At 42.6% G+C, this 17349-nt stretch overlaps 2 long non-coding RNA genes across 2 annotated transcripts in view; one reads left to right on the forward strand and one right to left on the reverse strand.

The window, feature by feature from the left end:
* LOC144784384 (uncharacterized) overlaps positions 1-17349 on the reverse strand; it is a 623310-nt gene that overhangs the window by 191757 nt on the left and 414204 nt on the right. The gene's annotated exons all lie outside the window — the stretch shown is intronic.
* Positions 4926-17349, forward strand: part of LOC144784519 (uncharacterized) — a 182797-nt gene continuing 170373 nt past the window's right edge. The window contains exon 1 of the long non-coding RNA XR_013601671.1: positions 4926-8191. This is a non-coding gene — a long non-coding RNA (uncharacterized LOC144784519). The remainder of the gene's footprint in view (positions 8192-17349) is intronic.

Here is a 17349-nt window from a genome sequence, read left to right on the forward strand (position 1 = left end):
TCAGTGAGAGAGGTCATCATTTTGGGGTTCCCCCTAACCTAGGGGGAGGACCAAGCAGGTGCCTTGAACATAAAGGGGCAGATTTATGAAGGCCTTGCGCCGCCGGTGCGTCACTTTTTCCCATGTTAAAAATGACGCACCGGCGGCGCAAGGCCTTCATAAATCTGCCCCAAAGAGCATATCATGCTCAATGATTATGATGGTCCCATCCTCCTAGGACCACCCCAAGCAAAGTTATGGGCAAAAGTATTATGTCAACCAAAGGCCCAGTAAAGCATTATGGGGCGAGATTCTAGAGTTTAGTTAATATTATAGAATTAGCTCTCAACTGAGCCTGAGAGCCTGCTCCTTGAGGAATGTTTTGATATTGGATACTATAATATTCACTGCACCCTAGAATATTAGTATCCAAATAATTCTACAAAGAGCTGCAGTTCACCTCGTCATCCCCAGTTGTCCCCATGAGGCAAATGCAATAGCATTTAAAATATTATACATCAAGCTGCAGTTCACCTCGTGGTCCCTAGATGTCCCTGATGAGGCAAATGCAAAAGCATTTAAAATATTACACATCAAGCTACAGTTCACCTCGCCATCCCTAGATGTCCCTGATGAGGAAAATGCAATAGCATTTAAAATATTATACATCAAGCTGCAGTTCACCTCGTCGTCCCAAGATGTCCCTGATGAGTAAAATTCAAAAACATTGAAACCCTTTCATGAATGCTAAACATTATGCTAATCTTATCCCATAATGCTTTGCAGGGCCTTTTAGCTGTATTTTTGCCCATAACTGTGCTTGGGGTGGTTCTAAGAGACTGGGACCTCCACTGAATTACTATTTAAAGGGAGCAGGAATGTATAGAACCTGGGAAGAAAAAACAACACTCGTGACGGAATGCCCCCAGCGATTGTCACGCCCCCAGCACACGCCCACAGCACAGCGCAGACACGCCCACAAGGGACTACTTTGCTGGCACAGTTCTTTTACCTTTTAAATGTATATGGTGGGCGTCTGCATAGCCTATGTCCTTCTGCTGCAACTGCCCTTTCCAACGCTGTATTGGGTGTTGTGATTGGTGCTGTGGTTCCTGAGATTACCCGCCTCAAAGGTTTGGGCTCTCTCTTTATTATATTAGTATGGATAACCTAGTGCTCTCAAAAGCATGAACTCTTTCTTCATTTCGCACACTTGATCTGCCTCTCTCAGTATTATGAGGTATTTCTGTGTCATGTCTAGTTCCTCTATTTTCGCTCACACTTCTTTTCTCATTACTTTTGGGCCTACGCATTTTTCCCTGTCCTGAAACTGAAGCTTTTGGAGTCTCTTTATTCTCCAGTTCCTCCAACATTTTCCGTAATTCAGTATATCTATTTGGGGTTTCACAAATTTCATTTTCAATTACTGGGGCATTTGGCATGGTTACTGTAGGACTAGGTTGATATGAAGGTGGTCTCCTATTTAATATTTCCTCCAATACAGCATCCTCTGTCTCGCTGTCACCCTGAACTGGTTCTCTATGCTTTTTCTTCTCACTGCGCTTTCTCCCTTCTACATCGTCCACAAGTCTAACTGGGTACATTCCCTCATGCATATGTGCATTTCTCCATCTCTGCATTTTGGATTAATGAGTCTCTCCCCAATGTCTAACATGTCTGCCTTTATGACATCCAAAAGACCTTTCATGTTCCCTATCATGCATTTCATCTACCCATTCTACCAACGCTTCAAATTGAGTCGGTCTATGTCTAGGTTCAAGATTCATCATTGTCTCTCTCAGATTTTTCAATACAGCTATATTAAAAGATCCTTCTTCTGGAAACGCTAATACACCATCATCTTGAGTATATCTCACCCAATTTTCCAACCATATGCACGTATGATATCCATACTTATTGGCCATATAAGACGCAGGCGTTCGAGTAGGAGGAAGCAATTTTCCTTCCCTTGTAGCTATCACCTTGTCTTTCGCAAAAGCATTTTTCAATCGTTTAAACCATGAAGGTTTCTTTTTCTCCTCATCCTCAAGATAATAATAATCAATTTTTCTGCAAACTCTCTCTTCAATAATGCTTGTACACTTCCTTGTTATTGTCCCGTAACTCTGACCAATCTCAGCGCGGCTCACACTAACGCACCAATCAGGACAGAATACGTTTCTTTGACGTTTATCCAATCCCTGCACTAGTATTCTAGGACGCACCAATCAGCTGACTTCTTGCTTTGGTCACGCGGACCAATCCCAGCGCGGCACTTTGACGTCACCAGCGCTCTGGCTTCTGCAGCGCCGATCGACCCCTCCCTTACACTGGAGTGTCGGAAACTCGTATTTACAAGATATTTTCAAAATTGTTAGTAACAAAAATAAAACAATTTCCACCAATCTGTTTCGCTAATGATAATAACAGATTTCAATTGTGCAGATATCCCAAATGTGAAGTAGACGACGCTTAACCTTCACAGGATCTCTCACTCATTAATAAGATAATACGACCGCTACCTTACCCTTCTAGCAGGCAATAAGAAAACCCGGTTCTCCAGGAAAGCCCGTATCAGACTTCCTCTTAGGGGTCAGTCCCAGAGTTTCACGAGAAGCGCATACTGCAATTACATTTACGCACTTCCATACAGAAAACCCTACTCAAATATACTCAATTCTGTCTTCGGCAGGCAGCGCTTACCTCTATCCCACCACAGAATTTCTCTATTGTTAGCAAAGTAGACGCAGCTCCTTTACCCTTCTTTCAAGCTCAGGTTAAGTCCTACTACTCTCCCAACAGTCAGCTTAATCGCGTGACACGCCTTATCCCTATACCCATCAACTGAAATTTCATAGACTGCCTTCACTATACATTCATCCTTTCACACCTAAAGTCCCTAGACTGGTGATGCGCGACAACACCACCTGTGATATATGCAAATACCACCACAGTATACGACGATACTCATTTTGAAACAGATCAATGCACTGTGCGACTACAGCGCCACACTACTCTGCTCTGCAGCCAGAGTAACTAACTTCTCGTCGCATGAGAAGTTTAAGGACTACATATAACACAATACAAACTTAACAGATGTTAGTCTTAAATCTATACATCAAATATTATATACATTAACCCTAGCTATTTCCATAACAACCTATGCTCTGCTACCAAGTTATTAACTGATGCAGCGGCACTCTAAAAATACCTTGGAAACCTTTATTCCATAACCCTGAAGTGGTCAAACACACGCACATTCAACAGTGGGGCCCATAGCACTGTCATTTATACCCACCTCAGGGAAAACAACGATCACAAAGGAGTGCTTGCTGTATCATTGGTAGGATGTCTGAATCTAAAACGTACTATTTTATTTACACCTGCAGGATAAACATTTAATTAAAACTCTTCATTTAATTTTAAAACATTCAGACACACTACCATTATGGCAATGGATCTGTTAGTGTTAAGACCAGCTTTTAATTCTCCATATTCTATTTATTCAAAAACAAACTTTTAGCATATCTGAAAGTTAAATTTCTTTTATTCAAATTCTCAATTGATAATCAAAGTGATCATTTTATTCAAATGTTCAGAAAAACAATTATTTATTGAAGTTTGCATAGCAATTTAAGAAAGTTTGCATTTTTAGCAAAGTCAGATAGTTCCAATTCCCTCTCTCAACGACCCTAACTAAATACCCTCATCAGTTCGAATAAGACCCTGCAAAGAAAAATGCACAAAGTCCCAAATCTTACATCAAAAGGGCATCAGTCCTCAGTCCGTCAGCATCTCCCCAGGAAATCGAAAAGAGCGATCCCTTCCGCACAAATCAAGGGGTTTGTATACCTTATTTCTAACTAAATCTTGCTAGCTAGGCAATTTGATCATAAACTCGCCAGTTTATTGGTTCAGTCCTTAGTGGGTGAACATCGGCCCACCATTACCGGTCATGTAACATTAATTTTGATAAAAATGTTAGGTCCAATTGTCTGTTATACTTTGGGGTGCATAGTTTCTCATTCTGCAACATAGGGAAAAGTTCCCATACGCCTCTCTCGAGTTAACATCCGATTATCTTGGCAGTCATCCTGATGTGGCAGAACACAGGGGCATATTATCAAGGGGGCTTATCTCCGCTTTTTTGGCTTTAAAAGCCAAGAAAGCGGAGATAAAATTATCTCCCTATTACCTAGCTGTCGCTAACACCAGTTAGCGACCGCTAGTAGGAGATAGCGACCATCTTGGGCCCCACATTGCATGTCAGTGATATTTATCACTAATGACATGCAAAGTGGGCGTGCTAAGATGTTAGCGACTGGAAACAGTCGCTAGCATCGCTATCTCCTATTACCAACTTTTGGAGATATTCGCGTTAAGCGCGAATATCTCCAAAAAATAACACCTGCCCTGAGCAGTTCTTAGCCATGTTATCCAATGGGAGCATTAGTTCGGTAATGCATGAATATCGCTGACTTTTCAGCGATATTCATGCATTGCAGCCGTTTTTTATCGCATTTGCTTGATAATAGCAAGGTTTATCTGCGATAATTTCTGACGATGCTTAGCGGTAAAAAATTTGTTGCTAAGCATCGTTAGCGATAAATATCGCTTAACATTGGTAATATGCCCCACAGTGGTCTTGAACCTTTCATCCAAACTCAGTCAGCTTCGCTCATCGCTGTAGAAGCTTTTTCCAGTCACGCATGCGCAGTTTGTCAGTCACTCGAGTACAACTAACGCAGCCATTTTCTTACAGGCCTCAGAGGCCTCTTTTTGCAACTATCATGAAAACAAACAAAAAAATTATATTAAAACAAGGTAATGAGACCCAAATGTCTCTCTCCCCCTTTCTAAAAATACCCTATTAGTCGTTACCTAGCAAAAAGCCACATTTAGGCATTTATTTTTTACTATAATTCGTAAATTTGCACATAAAACGTGGACATTAAGCACATAAACGGTACATGCAATTGTATTTCGGTTTGGCATTAATGCACAACACAGTAACGATACAAATTTAGTTAATTATTTTTGCAACATGTAAGCAAAGGTTAATATCCCCGTGTAATGTAATGTAAATTTTAAACTATGTTGATTATTTGACCACAGCATACAATTAATAATAATTAGTGTTATGGGATTTTAACTTCACGAGGGGTGTACAAAATTTTGCACTTTTCCTCCTCGCTCCATCAGGCTCACTACACATAGTTGTAGGGGACAGGCGAGCAGAAGGACGCACCACATCTGCAGAGCTCGGCCTCCAGGCTGCAATCCCGATCCCGGAGGTCCGCACTGACCACACCTCCAGACCCGCATCTAGAAGGGGAGAAGGTTCCTCATACCGGAGCCCGCCCGCCGGCGGACCCCCTTTCCGGAGAAGGATCAAGCCCTGGAAAGTGTCCCAGCTTCCCGCCAAAGTCAGAGCTGCGCACCGGAGAAAGAAACCCCCATCACCTACCCTCTCACCCGACAACGAGGGTCCTAGGAGCACCTGGTTTTTTTTCCTTTGGCCAGCCTAGGGATTTGCGCGCCCCCCGAGTGCCTTTGTCGCCACACTGAGGTCCTGGATAAAACGGACCCTCTCCATCGTCTTTTTTAAGTTTCTCCTTGCACCTCCGTTCACCTGCACACAAAGGGTGACCACCGCCAAGGCCACATCAGCAACAAGACCCTGGGCAACAGAGCTGCACCCGTGCCCATCGCAGGCTCCCCAGAAAAACAACAGACGAGCCCCTCCAAGACAAAAACGGACCGGCTGTTCGCCTTAAAGAGCAGCTGTGTCCCCTTTTCGCCACCCAGCGGCCGCCAAGCAACACTGCGCAAAGTCCAGCGTGTCACCGCACCCGAGTGCAACCAACGACAGAGCGCAGGGAAAGCTGCCACCCAGCGGCTATCACAGAAGACTGCCCACTGTGAAATCAACGGCCAACAGATAAGGTGAGTCTGTGCCCCCCTGTGTAAAGTTATGAATAATTGTCCATTCGTTGTTGATTATCTTCATGTGAATTTATTAAAGATAGGTTCACAGGAATTTAAATATACATAAATAAGAAACTTAAGTATATAAGTAAGGAACCCCACCAGGAGCAGTCTGTATCTCGCTCAGCCCTTAGATCAACTGACTCTAAGCTCATTAACATTCTAATTCATAACATTCTAACAGACACATAAGTAGGCTGAGCATTACATTACATTATCTCTCTTTTTATAATGATAAAAGGAGAAACTGAGATGAGAAGATAAAATAGTGAATGGAGGGAACAATGAAGAAGACTGGAAAATTAATTAAGAGGGACTGAAGGCACTAAAGACAACTCAATGAGAAGATAAGGTAGTGAATATTTTTATAATGATAAAAGGAGAAACTGAGATGAAAAGATAAAATAGTGAATGGAGGAAACAATGAAGAAGACTGGAAAATTAATTAAGAGGGACTGAAGGCACTAAAGATAACTCAATCACTCATCTCTCTTTTTCCAAAAACAAACAACCAAAGTACTCCCACAATACGAACAGGAAGCGACTCAGGTACAAAGATCATGAAAGCTGGCCGGGCTAACATGAAATAATACAAGAGTACAATCTGAAAAGAAAACATGACACCGTATAAACACCACATAAGTAGAAGTGGGGACACACCATGAAACAATATACACACAAAATGTTAAACACATTAAATAGGTGGGGACACATCACACATAAGTAGCATAAAAACAGTACAACATGTGCATAAATTGCAATACATGAAATGTACCTGAGGAGCTTAAAAGCTTGTACCAGTGGAGCTTAAAAGCTTGGTGTGGTTAAGAATATAAAGATAATGTATTTGCATTTCTAAATGACCACACCTAATACATTTCATCAACTTAAAGAAAAGTGTACAGTCAAATACATTTGTATTTCAAACAACCTGAGGAGCTTAAAAGCTTGTACCTGTGGAGCTTAAAAGCTTGGTGAGGTTAATAGTACACAGACGAATGCATTTGCATTTCTAAAGAACTACATGTAATAAATACTATCAATTTAAAGAACAGTGCATAGTCGAATGCATTTGTATTTCAAAGAACTTGAGGAGCTTAAAAGCTTGTACCAGTGGAGCTTAAAAGCTTGGTGTAGTTAATAGTAGACTGACGAATGCATTTGCATTTCAAATAATCAATTTAAAGAACAGTGCATAGTCGAATGTTTTTGTATTTCAAAGAACTTGAGGAGATAAAAAGCTTGTACCAGTGGAGCTTAAAAGCTTGGTGTGGTTAAGAGTATAAAGATAATGCATTTGCATTTCTAAATGACCACACCTAATACATTTCATCAATTTAAAGAAAACTTGGTGTAGTTAACAGTGCAGTGACGAATGCATTTGTGTTTCGAAAGGACCACACGTAATAAACCACCGAAAATTTAAAGAACAGTGCTTAGACGAATGCATTTGCATTGGTGTGGTTAAAAGTGCATTTGCACGGGAGATTAACTATGACTGTAAAATCATTTCATTTTATATATGCCTACAAATCAAGAAAGGTTTACAGTAAAATACTTATTCTGAAATCATCGTAAAATTTAAGTCATTAAGTACTTATGAATAAAGTAACTGTAAATATAATGTAAGTGTAGAGCAGGTAAAGGTAATAGCATCTGCATAATCGAGGTAACACTTAACGGAACTTTCGACGTCTGCATTATCAAACTCCATTTCGCATAAGCATATAAATTCATCATTGAAGTGCAATGATGGAAAATAACCATTAGGTGGCAGTGTTGTGATAAATAAAAGTACTGATAAACAGCAGATCGTCGTGATGAGTTTCCAGAGAAATTGAATTCAGTATCTGTGGAAGATCTGCGCTCTAATTTTCCTTTCGAAAAACAATGGATAGAAAGTACGTCAGTAATTTGTGGAATACAAGTCTGGAGACACGGTGATAGCGGGCCTATCGCTGCGATGAAAATGCAGAAATGCGATAGACAATTTTATTTTAAAAAAAAAAGCGTGCCTATCGCTGTATTGAGGAAGTTGAAATGACATAGAGATGAAAACATGAAGACTGTAAATGAGGTGATAAATCTAAAATGGCCGCACGTCGACGTAAGAGATGCTGGGTGGCTCTCGGTGTTAGTGTGCTTCAAAAAGTTCCAGAGGTGATAGAAAGGCTGACTCACGTCATAGAGTAGGATGACGAGATCAGCTAGGCACGGGAGACAGGTGAGGTTGTAAGTTCTCAGTGCGTGCGCTCGTTGTGAAGCTCAAGTGTAGTTTGAATTTGTATAGCGGTTAAACTGTCATTTAGTATGGACAAACATGAGAAAGATATTAATTAAAAATAAAATGTCAGCGCTCACCGGATCTTATTAGGGAATGAAAGTCCGGTGCTCCAAGAAAATCTGTTGCCTCGGAAGAGGTGTCAGCACACACGAAAGGACACTCTGGCAGTTGCCTTTGAGAGGAGAGTGGGCTCACCTGAGAAGCGGTTCCCTCTGAAACTGTCATGTCAAATAGACATTACATTTGCCGATTTTGACAATCTCCTTTCCCGCTATGCAGATTTCCTTTCAGTTGGTAATGAGAGTCCCACATGGGTTTTCCTACCTTTATCAGATCAAGCATGCATTCTGCTTCGTAGTATGAGTCATTGGTATAAAGGTACTGTGGGTAGAAGCTGAATTGCTGAATAAACGCAATGTGAGCAGGTTATGTGCTTGAGAAACAAAGCTGGTTACTCACATGCCTTTTATGTGAAGAATACGTCAGGGTGGCAGTCAGGCAATTTTAACAGCAGCTGAGGCAGCAGGATATGTTGATAATGGCACTTTAGATGTTGAGGGCGATCGGTGGCAGGTCACTGGTGGGGTTCTCGGTGCCAGTAAGCTTGAGCTGCTTGGAAGGTTTTCTTTGTTTCAAAGATCTTTGTCTTTTATTATTTTAATCATAGCTTCTTTCCGTTCCGTTTCGTTTTCCTTTTTAAAGTCTCTTGTAATTGACACGGAGGTCCGTTTAAAAACGTCGCCAGATGTAATGTTATGAATAATTGTCCATTTAGTTGTTGATTATCTTCATGTGAATTTATTAAAGATAGGGTCACAGGAATATAAATATACATAAATAAGAAACTTAAGTATATAAGTAAGGAACCCCACCAGGAGCAGTCTGTATCTCGCTCAGCCCTTAGATCAACTCTCTAAGCTCATTAACATTCTAATTCATAACATTCTAACAGACACATAAGTAGGCTGAGCATTACATTACACCCTGCCCTCTGGGGGCCCCTCCACGGTCAGAGCCCCCCCGAGGCCGGGGCCAGCATCAGGGTCACCACTCAGACACCTAAAAGGGTGTGGCGGGGCTCCGTGCCATCAGGCCGGTGCGTGCTGTGGCCCAATATCGGGGTAGGAGGTGTGCTCCTCTATCTACCCTCTCCCCCACCCTCCCTGCCTCCGCTCATGCCCCTTCTGTTCCTCTCCACCCTCCTCCAATAACGTTGACTCTCCTCACCTCTTCCTTGTACTCTTTTACCCTCTTCTCTCTTCCAAACTTTCCCCCCCTCTCTCTTCCCACACCCGCCAGAAACGTAGGTATGAGGACTCCCTTTGCACTGAGAACCACCGTCATCGCTCCCGCCACCCATTACGCATCCATGCATGATATGTTCGAGCCTGCCAGAGTTCTGTGTCATGTACTTTGCGTATGGATGCCTGTGCCATCTGACTGATGTTTATTTCATTCCATGAAGGGGAGCGTTTGATCATTATTCGGGCTGTAGTGTCTATGCTGCTGAGGCATTGTTTGCCAAGGGCACTGGCATCCTCTTGTGTGCTGTGAGTGGCATATTCTGTAAGGTTTTGTGTGAAGTGGTGAGCGCCCTCTAGAAGGCAATAAATAGCCGTCAGTAAGGCTTTGCTATGCTGATGTCTGCCTCCGGTTGTGATGGGGCCTAAGTCCTTAACTGATTGAGGGACGGTTTCCTGAGAAGAGGGGTTTGGTGTGTGGGGTTTGGCTGCTCAATGCTTAGCATGTAGCTTTGGTACAGTGTTTTGTGCATGTGAGTTCTGAGAGATATTTCTGCTGTGCTGATGGGGGTTTAGGAATGTTTAGAAGTTTACCGAATGCGATGGGTAATATACTCTCTTCGCTTGTAAGTGTTGTTGAAAGACACTTGATAGATTATTATAGGTCATATTTGTGCTTTGTTGGATGCAAGAAATACCTGCAGGTGATAATGTTTTGGGTTTAATAATGGACTCTCCTGCGGGAGCAGTGCGAATAAACATTTTGTCAGGTTGATGCTTAGGAAATAAATTTGATGTAATGATTGGTGCTACAGCACAGTTGCCGTCAATTGGTGTGATATACCCCCTTTACATTCTACAAATATTTACAGGTTTTTCTGCATTAGTCAGGTTTTTAAGAGGAATTCCTTTATCTGGTCCAGTTATGAGCTTCAAAATGTTTTTTAGAGTTTCTGGATCTGCCGATGTGTACGAGATTGCTCTGGCAGTCAGCTAAGACTAGCATTGCCACTTGTTTATTTCAGTCTGAGATTAGTTTGCTTTAAATTGATGATAAATACAAAGTACTGTACAACGGATGGAGGCAGTTGTTCCTTTTCAGCGTTAGACGTTGAAATTGAGGGCTGAGAGCTACTTTGGTTTCAAGAACCCAGGGGCATATTACCAAGCAATAGCGATAATTATCGCTATTGCTTGGTTAGCGGGAACAAAATATCGCCGAGCACCGAGGATTTTTACCGCTGAGATACCTTGATATTATCAAGGTTTATCATAAAAGCGGTAAAAATCCTGCGAAATGCATGAATATCGCTGAAAAATCAGCGATATTCATGCATTATCGTGACAATGCTCTTAGCCATGTTATCCACCTTCCATTGGATAACATGGCTAAGAACTGCTTTTAGCAGGCGTTAGCTTTTGGAGATATTCGCGCTTAGCGCGAATATTCCCAAAAGTTGTTAATAGGAGTTAGAGATGTTAGCGACTGTTTTCATTTGCTAACATCTTGGCACGCCCACTTTGCATGTCATTAGCGATAATTATCGCTGACATGCAAAGTGGGCCCCTAAATGCCCGCTATCGCCTACAAGCTGTCGCTAACTGGTGTTAGCGACAGCTTGGTAATAGGGCGATAAAATTATCGCCGCATTAGCGGGAAAAAGTCCCGCTAATGCGGCGATAATGCCCTTGGTAATATACCCCCCAGTTCCATCTGTAAGAGAACAACACTTACTACAAAATGACAAGTGTGATATAGAAAGGTCTCTGAGAATTATTGTTTCCATGGATTCACTTAATCTATTATTCCATATTAAGTATCTGTATTGCCCACCCAGACAATATTAAATGAAACAGCTGGAATTATATGGATCTTAGAGAGATGTATAGAGGGAGTGTTGGGAATGAATCATGTTTTAGGTGTGGTTGCAACTATGGACGGAACTAATACAGAGCCTCAAGGTTTAATCATGCCCTAATTATAAAGGAAATGCATTGAGTGTTGTGAGAGCGAACCAGATTGCAGGAGCATAATTGCAGTTGTAATGTGAGAGTGTTCGTGTGATCAGCCCAATTTTGATTTAGCTCAGATTGAAATGGTGAGGTCAACAAAAGAAACGAGTTAAATAGAACATAGATATTTACTCGGTTCATGCTTTAAAGTAGGTGATAACCATCAGTTTAGACCTTGCTATATCTAGAATCATCACCGCAATGTGCTTGCTCTCCTGCACCCTGGCTGTGCTTACTCTCCTGCCCCCTGGCTGTGCTTGCTCTCCTGCCACCCTGGCTGTGCTTGCTCTCCTGCCCCCTGGCTGTGCTTGCTCCCCTGCCCCCTCGCTGTGCTTGCTTCCCTGCCCCCTCGCTGTACTTGCTTCTCTGCCCCCTCGCTGTACTTGCTTCCCTGCCTCCTGGCTGTGTGTGTGTGTGGGGCTCTGTGTGTGTCTGGGGCTCTGTGTGTGGGGGGGAGGGCTCTGTGTGGGGGGGGGGCTCTGTGTGTGTGTGGGGCTGTGTGTGTGTGTGGGGGGTTCTGTGTGTGTGTGGGGCTGTGTGTATGTGGCTGTGTGTGTGTGTGTGTGTGTGTGTCTCTGTGTGTGTGTGTGTCTCTGTGTGTGTGTGTCTGTGGCTCTGTGTGGGTGGCTCTGTATGTGTGTGTGGGTGGCTTTGTGTGGGTGGCTCTGTGTGGATGTAAATGCAATAGATCATGCATTTGCGAGCGATTAAGCTATTGGCATTGTAAATGACAATGCCATTTATTTAACGATTAAGCTATTGGCAATGTAAATGACAATACCATTTATTTATGATTTAAAATTAAAAAAAAGTCATGAGCAATGCCAATAGCTCTACCTTTAATAATGCCGAGACCATTGCATTGTAAATGCTTGTTTTGGGTGGTTCGTGGATGGGATGACGTGACGTCGCCGGCATTGGCGTGGTAGCTCCAGCTCCCGCTCTGCTCCAAATTAAATCTGGGGTGAAGAAGTTAAAGGACCAGGCGCCCTGCAGTGCACCCCTCCACCCCCAGCACTCCTTCTTCCAGTCTTCTCGGTGGTTCACGCACTTCACAGTTCACTTCATGCGCATGAAGTGAAATGTGAAGTGAACCACCGAGTGACGGAGTCCGAGGCCTGCCCTGAGCACTCATGCCTCCGGCGCCAGGCACGGGGCACCTGACATCTACAGTGCCACTGACAGGACCGGGCCAGGAGGAGAAGGCAGGGGCCGTGCAGGGCCTTTAACTTTAATTTAACCTGGCTGCGTGGCCTAGTCTCCAACTGTGCCATTAAGGGCATTGTACTGACTGAGTAACTGAATCAGGTGACCGATGCTTGAAGGAGCTGGGTGTTTTTTCTGATTTTGCCTACGCTCCAACTTGCTGCTCCCCTGCTGAGTTGTATCAGTCCTATCTGTATTCAGTGGGTATGCTGCCACTTTCAGAGTGGACAAGTGAAAAATAGGAAAACTCATCATCAGGACATGGCACATTTGCATGAGAACTCCCTGAGACTCTGCTGTCTAGACACTGCCTGTGCTCAACATACTGCTGCCGGCTGAGCAAAATAACATGCCATGCTCAGGAGGGTAATTGCTGATCTTGCTTTCTTGGTGCCTTCCGGCACTTACAAATATGATTGTTGTTTCATGACTTGTATGGAGATGTTTTATCATCTATATTGATAAAGCTTTTTAAGATATCATCAATATCGCTGTATGAAGTCCAATCCTATAAAATTCCTCGTAACCTGCCTTCCTGTTGAACCTGTACAGTCAAGACCTGCAAAGTGTCACTCATGTGTGGAACTACAGTATCGTTTAATCATGTTTCCCTGCATCACCGTACAAAGCCAAAATTGTCACAAACATAGGGGCATATTATCAAGGGGGTTTATCTCCGCTTTTTTGGCTTTAAAAGCCAAGAAAGCGGAGATAAAATTATCTCCCTATTACCAAGCTGTCGCTAACACCAGTTAGTGACAGCTAATAGGAGATAGCGACCATCCTGGGCCCCGCTTTGCATGTCAGTGATATTTATCACTAATGACATGCAAAGTGGGCGTGCCAAGATGTTAGCGACTGGAAACAGTCGCTAACATCGCTATCTCCTATTACCAACTTTTGGAGATATTCGCGCTAAGCGCGAATATCTCCAAAAGCTAACACCTGCCCCTGAGCAGTTCTTCACCATGTTATCCAATGGGAGGTGGATAACATGGCTAAGAGCATTTGCTCGATAATGCATGAATATCGCTGACTTTTCAGCGATATTCATGCATTGCGGCCGTTTTTTATCGCATTTGCGATAAACCTTGCTAATAGCAAGGTTTATCTGCGATAAAAATCGCCGATGTGCGGCGATAATTTTTGTCTCTAAACAAGTTAGAGACAAAAATTATCGCTAGTTGTTGGTAATATGCCCCATATTTTCCAATGCATTTTCCAAGCAGCTTTTTAGCTTCTGCATCTTCCATACTAAGTCAGTCTCAGGCCCGTCGTGAACTGTAGCCCCACATAACGGGGCATATTACCAACCAATAGCGATAATTTTTGTCTCTAACTTGTTTAGAGACAAAAATTATCGCCGCACATCGGCGATTTTTATCGCAGATAAACCTTGCTATTAGCAAGGTTTATCTCAAATGCGATAAAAAACGGCCGCAATGCATGAATATCGCTGAAAAGTCAGCGATATTCATGCATTACCGAGCTAATGCTCTTAGCCATGTTATACACCTCCCATTGGATAACATGGCTAAGAACTGCTCAGGGCAGGTGTTAGTTTTTGGAGATATTCGCGCTTAGCCCGAATATCTCCAAAGGTTGGTAATAGGAGATAGCGATGTTAGCGACTGTTTCCAGTCGCTAACATCTTGGCACGCCCACTTTGCATGTCATTAGTGATAAATATCACTGACATGCAAAGTGGGGCCCAAGATGGTCGATATCTCCTACTAGCTGTCGCTAACTGGTGTTAGCGACAGCTTGGTAATAGGGAGATAATTTTATCTCCGCTTTCTTGGCTTTTAAAGCCAAAAAAGCGGAGATAAACCCCCTTGATAATATGCCCCACATTGTATAAGGGTTTTGCATGGTATGGAAGGCTTCATGGATTTGAGCTTAATGCAGGCCATGTTTGTTTTAATATCTGGGAACTCAAAAATAAAGAAGGGCCCATGATTCTGAAAAGGTAGCATGAAAGTGTATGATTGACATTTCAAAAAGTATAAATAACACTGTGGCAAGCAAAATCAATTATTTTTTTTAAAAATCTTTTTATTAATTTTAAAAAAGCAATGACAATAAGAATGTATCAGGTGCAAGGCAATTATATACATACAAGTATCGTATCGTGGAAAGTAGCGACATAAGACACAGGATACCGGGACTCAACATTCCTATAGAATCAGGATTCTGAGATTAACAGGGTTCGCTGTATCGAAGGATGCTGGCCCTCGGTCACAAAATACTTTGGGGCATATTATCAAGGGGGTTTATCTCCGCTTTTTTGGCTTTAAAAGCCAAGAAAGCGGAGAGAAAATTATCTCCCTATTACCTAGCTCTCGCTAACACCAGTTAACGACAGTTAGTAGGAGATAGCGACCATCTGGGGCCCCACTTTGCATGTCAGTGATATTTATCACTAATGACATGAAAAGTGGGCATGCCAAGATGTTAGCGACTGGAAACAGTCGCTAACATCGCTATCTCCTATTACCAACTTATGGAGATATTCGCGCTAAGCGCCAATATCTCCAAAAGCTAACACCTGCCCTGAGCAGTTCTTAGCCATGTTATCCAATGGGAGGTGGATAACATGGCTAAGAGCATTAGCTCGGTAATGCATGAATATCGCTGACTTTTCAGCGATATTCATGCATTGCGGCCGTTTTTTATCGCATTTGCGATAAACCTTGCTAATAGCAAGGTTTATCTGCGATAAAAATCGCAGATGTGCGGCGATAATTTTTGTCTCTAAACAAGTTAGAGACAAAAATTATCGCTAGTTGTTGGTAATATGCCCCTTTATACTTAAACTAGCAGCCCGTCCCGACGTTGTCCGGGTATGAAGTGCTGCCGGCCAGTAGTATATTGTTTCGTAGGATTTCGTTTTGATAGCATTTCTCATCTGTGACAGGCCTGTGAGCCGCTCCGATTCACAGTGCACTGCTGATGCACTTAAGAGTGCGTGTTCAGTAGTGTGTGAACTCGAGTTTCCCTACCTTATTTTCCTTGCAATAGTATATAGCGCGAACTCGACAACATGGCATGAGCACAATTTACATTACAGAAGAACACATTCATTTGTGGTAGGCACGGAGAGGCAAAGCGATTTGCCTGGAATCACAGGATGTTGAGCTGATGCCGAGATTTGAACGTAGCTCCCCATCTCTAAAGTTCGCTATTCTAGAACTTGTGGTGGGAGGTGTGTCTAAAAGTGTATGTCGGTGCTGGGCATCAATGAGAGAGACCTGTGCATTTTTCCAATCGGTGGTGAAAAAATATGAGTATGTTGCTGGAGATGTGGGCTGCTGTGCCACCAATGTACTTACGGGGGAGGGTAAACACCCATTATTCCGCAAATTTCTTTCCGCATACCATCACTCCGCATACTTTTATTACGAAAGTACCATGACTCCGCAGTGCCATTATAACGCATGGCATTACATTTTATATGCTTTTACCACGCATACATTTACAACGAAATTGTTGTAAATGCATGAATGATAAAAGCATGTTTTTTAAAAATGTTTGGATAAGGCAAGTATGGGTATAGGGGTATATGTTTTGGGGTACTGAGGTATATGTTTTGGGGTGTTTGTGTATTTTAAGGGTTCAGATATAGTTTTGGGTTATGGGGTACAGGGGTATTTTTAGGGTTCAGGGCTAGGTTTGGGTTTTGGGGTATAGGGGTATTTTTAGGGTTATGGGGTAGGTTTGGGTTTTGGGGTACATGGGTATTTTAAGGGTTCAGGGCTAGGTTTGGGTTGTGGGACACAGGGCTATTTTAGGGTTCTGGGCTAGGTTTGGGTTTTGGGGTACAGGGGTATTTTTAGGGTTCAGGGGTAGGTTTGGGTTTTGGAGTACAGGGGTATTTTAAGGGTTATGGGCTAGGTTTGGGTTTTGGGGTACAGGGGTATTTTAGGGTTCAGGGGTAGGTTTGGGTTTTGGGGTACAGGGGTATTTTTAGGGTTCAGGGGTAGGTTTGGGGTTTGAGGTACAGGGGTATTTATAGGGTTCAGGGCTATGTTTGGGTTTTGGGGTACAGGGGTATTTTTAGGGTTTAGGGATAGGTTTGGGTTTTGGGGTACAGGGTATATTTATAGGGTTAAGATGGGTTAGTGTTTAAGGGTGTTGGTGTATTTTATAGAGTAAGGGTGGGTTATGATTATGGGGGGCAGGGGTATTTAAAGTAGGGGTGGGCGGAATTGGCGCGAACTTGGTACAATAAATCCGCAATATTTCGTTCTGTCAGATTTCCAATTATTAAAACAGAAACCTCATATATTCAAGGTAAAATGACAAGTATTTCTACATGGTAAAATGCATATAGTCATTTCACAAAAGTGAAATTAGCTTCCAGCAGATTAGCAGTGGGAAGTGAATATTATATTATCCAAATAATTCTACAAAGAGCTGCAGTTCACCTCGTCCTCCCCAGTTGTCCCCGATGAGGCAAATGCAATAGCATTTAAAATATTATACATCAAGCTGCAGTTCACCTCGTCGTCCCTAGATGTCCCTGATGAGGCAAATGCAATAGCATTTAAAATATTATACATCACCTCGCCGTCCCTAGATGTCTCTGATGAGGCAAATGCAATAGCATTTAAAATATTATACATCAAGCTGCAGTTC

This window comes from Lissotriton helveticus, chromosome 1_1, assembly GCF_964261635.1.
Source record: "Lissotriton helveticus chromosome 1_1, aLisHel1.1, whole genome shotgun sequence".
In the NCBI taxonomy this organism is placed as follows: Eukaryota; Metazoa; Chordata; class Amphibia; order Caudata; family Salamandridae; genus Lissotriton; species Lissotriton helveticus.